The sequence below is a fragment of the Peromyscus eremicus genome, chromosome 1, assembly GCF_949786415.1.
Source record: "Peromyscus eremicus chromosome 1, PerEre_H2_v1, whole genome shotgun sequence".
Taxonomy (NCBI): Eukaryota; Metazoa; Chordata; class Mammalia; order Rodentia; family Cricetidae; genus Peromyscus; species Peromyscus eremicus.
In genome coordinates this window covers 184,291,978-184,298,530 of record NC_081416.1, presented here as the reverse complement: position 1 = coordinate 184,298,530, position 6,553 = coordinate 184,291,978, and positions in this window count along the sequence as shown.

The following is a 6,553-nucleotide window of genomic DNA, read 5'->3' as shown; positions in this document are numbered from 1 at the left end:
CTGTGAGTTCAAAACCACTTGGACTACATGAGATTGACTCAATCTAGGAGAGAAACAGAGCCAGATAGTGGTGGCACATATCTTTAATCCAAGCACTTGAGATCTCACACTTTTAATCCCAGTATTTGGGAAGCACACACCATTAATCCCAGCACTAGGAAGGAAGTAATGACTGTTTGGAGAAAGTTATACACGGTGTGAGGAGACAGGACCTAAAGGCTTTTCAGGCTGAGGATTCCTAGAGGTAAGATGCAGCAGTAGTTTGTTCCTTTGTCTCTCTGGTTTTCAGCATTTACTCCAATATCTGGCACTGGGTTTTTTTATTAAAAGAACTTTTAAAATTTATGTTACACTTTTCAATGCTCAAATAATACCTATATTACTTTCTTTGTGCAAAAAGAAGTGTGTCACACACACATGCTATTGCATATAGAGTCTGTGAAAAGTCTGAATTTCTCAAGTCTGACTCTTGAGTTTAACATGTTATCTGCTGTCTTGTCCTCAATTCCTGATATCATTTAATTCTTCTAGATTGAGGACAACTCTGTTGTATGTGTATAAACTCTGCATGCCTTTTATCTGACTTCCAATAAGTCTAAGAGAAGTCTGGACTCAGTAATCTTATTCATTTAACTTTACCTTTGGTTTCAATCATTTATGAATTACATAGAAGTTAAATATTTAAACGTCTGTATAATTGGTTACATAACAGTTAAAAATCATTGTTTATTTAAGTGAGATAATTTATTGAATGAAACTTTCAAAATTCTAAGAATGCATTGTAAACGGCAATAATGACTATGTATGTGTGAAGTAAAATAACAAATTTTTCCATATCTTTATTTGTTCATTTGTTGGCAGGCATCAAGGTTGATTCCATATCGTGCGTATTCTGAATGTTGCTGAAATAAATATGGGCAGGAAAGTGTCTATGTGACATGCTGACCTTGGTAGCTTCAAGAAGTCCCATGAAAGGTATGGATGGACCATAACATACTACTCATATATTCATTAACTGAAGCAGCTGTATACTGCTTACTACACTGGCTGCCTCAGTTTCTATTCACACTAGATATTTTCAGGTGATTCACTAAAATTCCCACATGCTCATTAATTTTTGGTCATCTTTTGATGATAGCCATTCCTACTGTGATGGACTCTCATCATAACTATGATTTTAATTTTTTGTAGTTAAAGCAACTGAATGCACTTTCATACTCCTGAAGTTTTATATAATTTCAAAACAGGGAAGTTAAAATATAATACTGGTTATAAAGAAATATGCATTACCAGGGCTGGAGTGATGACTCAGCTGTCAAGATCATTGACTGCTCCTCCAGAAGACTCAGGTTCTATTCCCAGTACCCTCATGGAGTTCCACAACCATTCATAAATTCAGTTCTAGAGGATCAAACTGTGTTTTCTTACCTCTGTACACTCATACATATAAGAATAAATCTTTGAAAAGAAAAAATATTTATTACTAATTTTAAAGCAAATGAAAAACTTTTACTTATATTTTATCACAGAGACTTTTTAATAAAATGAAATATAATAAGATAAAACAAAACCTACTACATCAAAGATGAACAAGGCAAAGCAACAGGAGGAAAAGATCCCCAAGAGAAGACACAAAATCATTGACAGACAAAAATACTAACCTGAAAGCTGTAATGTATATATCAAGGATCTGGTCAGACCCATATAGGCCCTGTGATTGATGATTCAGCCCCTGTGTGTTCACATAAGATTTGTTAAACTGCTTTAGAGGACCTTGTTCTCCAGGTGTTATCCATGCCCTTTGGTTCCCCAATTCCTACTGCCTCCACTTCTGAGGGGTTCCTTGAGTTCTGAGTGGAGGAATATGATGGATAAATCCTATTTAGAGGTGTGTATCCCAAGGTCTCTCTCTCTCTCTGTCTCTCTCTCTGTCTCTCTCTCTCTCTCTCTGTCTCTCTTTCTCTGTCTCTCTGTCTCTCTGTTTCTCTCTGTGTCTCTCTCTGTCTCTCTCTCTGTCTCTCTCTGTCTCTCTCTCTGTCTCTCTCTCTGTCTCTCTCTCTGTCTCTCTCTCTCTCTCTCTCTCTCTGCATAATGTCTGGCTGTGAGTCTCTGTGTTTGTTCCAATTTGCTGCAGGAGGAAGCCTCTCTGCTGATGGCTCAATAATTTTCTGTTCTATGTGTACAGCAGAATATCCTTAGGAGCTATTTTATCAGAAAATGTTTTTCTTAGACAACTAGTATTTGCTTTTACCCTAAGTCTCTGGGTTAGCTAATCTTCAGTTGTAGGTCATCCAAAGAGGACCAGATAAGGGTTCTATTGTGTGGAGTGAGCCTTAACTCAAATCACACATGGATTGATTACTCCCACAAGCTTTGTGCCACCATTACTATACCTCTTTTTGTAATCAGGAAAGATTATACATTGAAGATTTTGTGTCTGTGTTGGTGTCAATGTCTCTTTTGGTACCCTGAAGAATATCTTTTCATACTAAAGACACTGGAACACTTTCTCCTTCAACCCTATTTCTCCTCCCACTCCCAACATTATACTCCTGTTCCATTCCACACCCACCACCAGTCAACATATAAAATTTATTCTGTTTCCCCTTCCAGGGACACCCATGTGTCCCGCTAGTACCTTCCTTCATACCTAACCTCTATGGGCCTATGGATTATAGCTTGGTTAGCATTCATTTGATGGCTAATATTCACCAATAAAAGAATACATAAGATCTTTATCTTTCTGCATTTCAGTTATTGTAAGTGTTATAGCTCTGGAGGGAAAAGTATCCAGGCTGTAAGAAGCCAGGCAATACTTCAAGGGATACAGCTCTGAAGTGAAAGGTATCCTGGCTAACAGAAGCCAGGCAATACTTACAGCTCTGTTCTGATAGGGGACGGTTTCCCCACAGGAACGTAGAAGTCCTGCTGCTCTCCAAGAAAGCCATTAGCTTCACTAAGGGAATTTCCCCACAGAGATGTAGCAGTTCTGCTCCTCTCTGGGAGAGTTGTTACTTCATCACTCCACTCTACTAATGACTACATACATGCAGTCATTCTGCCCCTGCTCAGGTGAAAGTTGTTACTTCTCTGGCCTGCTCCACTTGGCAAAAGAAGGTATCATTCAATAAATTTATTGGAGAGATGAATCCAGGAGAGTGGCTATCTCAGTAAGGGTGGGAAAATATAGCTCACAACTGAACAGATACAGGACTTATATAGAGCTTCTGAGGGGTGGAGTTTTTCCAGGGTGAAGATTTTCAGGATGGGAATTTCAAGATGGGTGGGATTTCAATCCCTGAGCTTTCATAAGCTCAGAGATTAACTGAATTTCATGATCATGGATTGATTGGTCTTCCTGTTCAGAGATTGGTTGGTTTTCATGCTGAGTTGGTCAGTGGCAGAGTCTATTTCTTTAGCTCTGGTTTCAGGGCCAATGCATTTTTTGCACTGGCCCTTTTTAACCTTTTGGCTCTGGTTTTGGGGCCAGGGTGTGTTTCTTTCACTGACTCTGGTTTCAGGGCCAAAATGTATTCTTTGGCTGGCCCTTTACCTCATTCAGGATGATTTTTTTCCCTAAATTTATCCATTTGCCTGCAAACATTATATGACATTTTTTAATAGCTGAGTGATACACCATTGTGTAAATGTACCACATTTTTTGTATCCATTCTTCTTTTGAGGGACATCTCGGTTGTTTCTAGTTTCTCTGGCTATTGTGAAAAGAGCATCAGTGAACATGGTTGAGCAAGTGCCTTTGTGGTAGGATGCAGAGTCCTCTGGGTATATGATCAAGAGTAGTATAGCTGGATCTTGATATAGATAGATTCTCACCTTTTGCGGATCCACCATATTCATTTCCATAGCAGCAGTATAAGTTTGCACTTCCACCAGCAGTAGAGTACTGTTCCTTTTATTCTACATCCCGCGCTTGCTTGAGCTATTACTTGTGTTATTGATCTTAGCCAATCTGACAGGTATAAGACAGAATCTCAAAGTAGTTTTGATTTGCATTTCCCTGATGGCTAAGGATTTTGTACATTACCTTAAGTGTTTCTCAGCCAATTGAGTTTCCTCTCTTGAGAATTTTCTGTTTAGATATCTATCCCATTTCTAATTGGATTATTTGGTTTTGTTTATGTCTACTTTCTTGCATTCTTTGTGTATTTTGGATATTAATCCTCTAATGTGTAGTTATTAAAAAATTGTTTCTCATTATGCAGGCTGATGTTTTGTCTGAATCTGTTGTGAAATATTATTTTAAAGTATGTTGCATTTTCCTACTGCTTTTGGTAACAATACAAAGATGTGTTTGATTAAATAAAATTAACCTGCCAGCCAGAGGCTGAGTCAGCAAGTAGCTGACAGGAAGTTGTAGGAAGGAACCATGCGTGGCAAGGGTTATTTAAGAGAGGGCTGAGAGAAGGATGCTGGGTTTTTTGGAAGACACCAGCAAAAGTAGAAGGTTGGCTACTTGCTATTCAGCCTCTCTAAGCTAGCAGAATTCCACCTCATACCTTGAATCATGAGTTCATTACATTTAGATAATGTTTTGTAAAGAGCTGCGTATAGCCGCGCCTTAAAGATAGCACTGGCTTCCGCCTTCCACCCTCCCGACAATGAGTGCTCTCTGTGATAAACAACTCCTTATTTGGCTAAGGCTAGGATCTGGCTTGCTTCTGCACACCTGGACCTATCCGCAGTACCCACGTGGCAGACTGGGATAGGCTACCCAGAGGCTATTTAGGTTGTGGGTTGGCTCTCCCTGGGGTCAGAAGATTGTCTCAAGGTTCCTGAATAAACTGCTTGGAGAAGAGCCTGGTGTTGCATTTTCCTTGCTGGTCGAGGCGGAAGCAACAAGTGGTGGCCCATACTGAGAACTTTTAAGGCTCAGAACTCTTCGCAGTCAGGGCAGTGCACTGGTAAGTCCCCAGGTAAGATGGGGATCCGCAATGAAAGCGAGGATATTGCTCTTCTCTGTAGACAAAGAGAGAGCAAAGAAAGTTCGTGGTGCAGCGAACCAAAAATAAACAGGTCGCGGATGAGTGAACCAAAAGGTAGATAAATCTTAGAACTAATTATGGGTGCCTCTTCTTTGCACCCAATTTTTTTGGCACTTAATGAGCTGCTCAGATCAAAGAACTTAAAGATTAAGAAAAGTACTTTAGAGAGATTCCTAGAGGAGTGTGATGTTTATCTCCCTGGTTTGCAGTTTCGGGCAGCCTCACCATCCCGTCCTGGGAGAAACTTGGCAGGGACTTAGACTTCGCCTTTGAGAAGGAACACTTTGCTTTCAGATAATTGAAAATATTTCCCAACAGGCCCAGTGCATCCCACTTTATAATCAAACTGCGGGATGGTTCGATTTGCCTGAAAGTACCTCTGGGCCTTGCATTACCGCAAATGCCACATGGCTGTCAGGATGGTGGCCTGAAAAAATGAAGAATGATATGCCCCCCAGACAACCAAAATGGACCCCTTATTGCTATACAATATCATAATTTCACATATGCAGCGAATTTATCTAAAAAATTGCCTAGCTATCTTTTAGGTAATTGGTCTGGAGAATTTGACAATATGATGGAGCAACTGAGGATGGCTATTGTCACCATGAATTCTACCCGAGTGGACGCTGGACTGGCAGAGGGACTGTCCTCGTGGATCTCAATGGCCATGAATCATCTTAAGGAATGGGCGGGCATAGGGGCTTTAACTGGCCTTATGGTGCTGGTTTCTCTGGTTTGCCTATGGTGTATCTACCAGCTTAGGATTTCTCAGCGTTGCAATGCAGCCATGATCATTCAGGCCTTTACAGCTGTCGAGGCGGGCCAGTCCCCTCAAGCATGGTTGGCCACCATGAAGCATTAAGTTCCCTAGCATGGGATGCAAGGCTTAAGCACTGCACTTAGAGCCCACTGCATATCGGACCCCAAGGAGAGCACGCCTGATTGCATGTGGATTGATACCTCATGTCCCATCTCTGTGAAAAGGGTATCTGATGGGTCTGGCACTCCTCGGGTGGCTGATGCCTAAGTGAGAGTCAGTACAATGTCCCTGATTTAATCTTACAGAGATCAGGCCTCTACTCTTGCCTGTTGCAATAAACAAAAGGGGGGAACTGTAGAGAGCTGCGTACAGCCGTGCCTTAAAGATGGCGCTGGCTTCTGCCTTCCACCCTCCCAACGGTGAGTGCTCTCTGTGATAAACAACTCCTTATTTGGCTAAGGCTAGGATCTGGCTTGCTTTTGCACACCTGGACCTATCCGCAGTACCCACGTGGCAGACTGGGATAGGCTACCCAGAGGCTATTTAGGTTGTGGGTTGGCTCTCCCTGGGGTCAGAAGATTGTCTCAAGGTTCCTGAATAAACTGCTTGGAGAAGAGCCTGGTGTTGCATCTTCCTTGCTGGTTGAGGCAGACATGACAATGTTTGCCTTAGTAGCTTTGAAAGAGTTGGTGTCTGAGGGAAGAGCATCCCCTCAGGCTGCAGCCCTTGTGGCTGAACCACTACTGATAGCAGCAGAGTTGCAACCTCTGATTAGAATTGCTTAAAG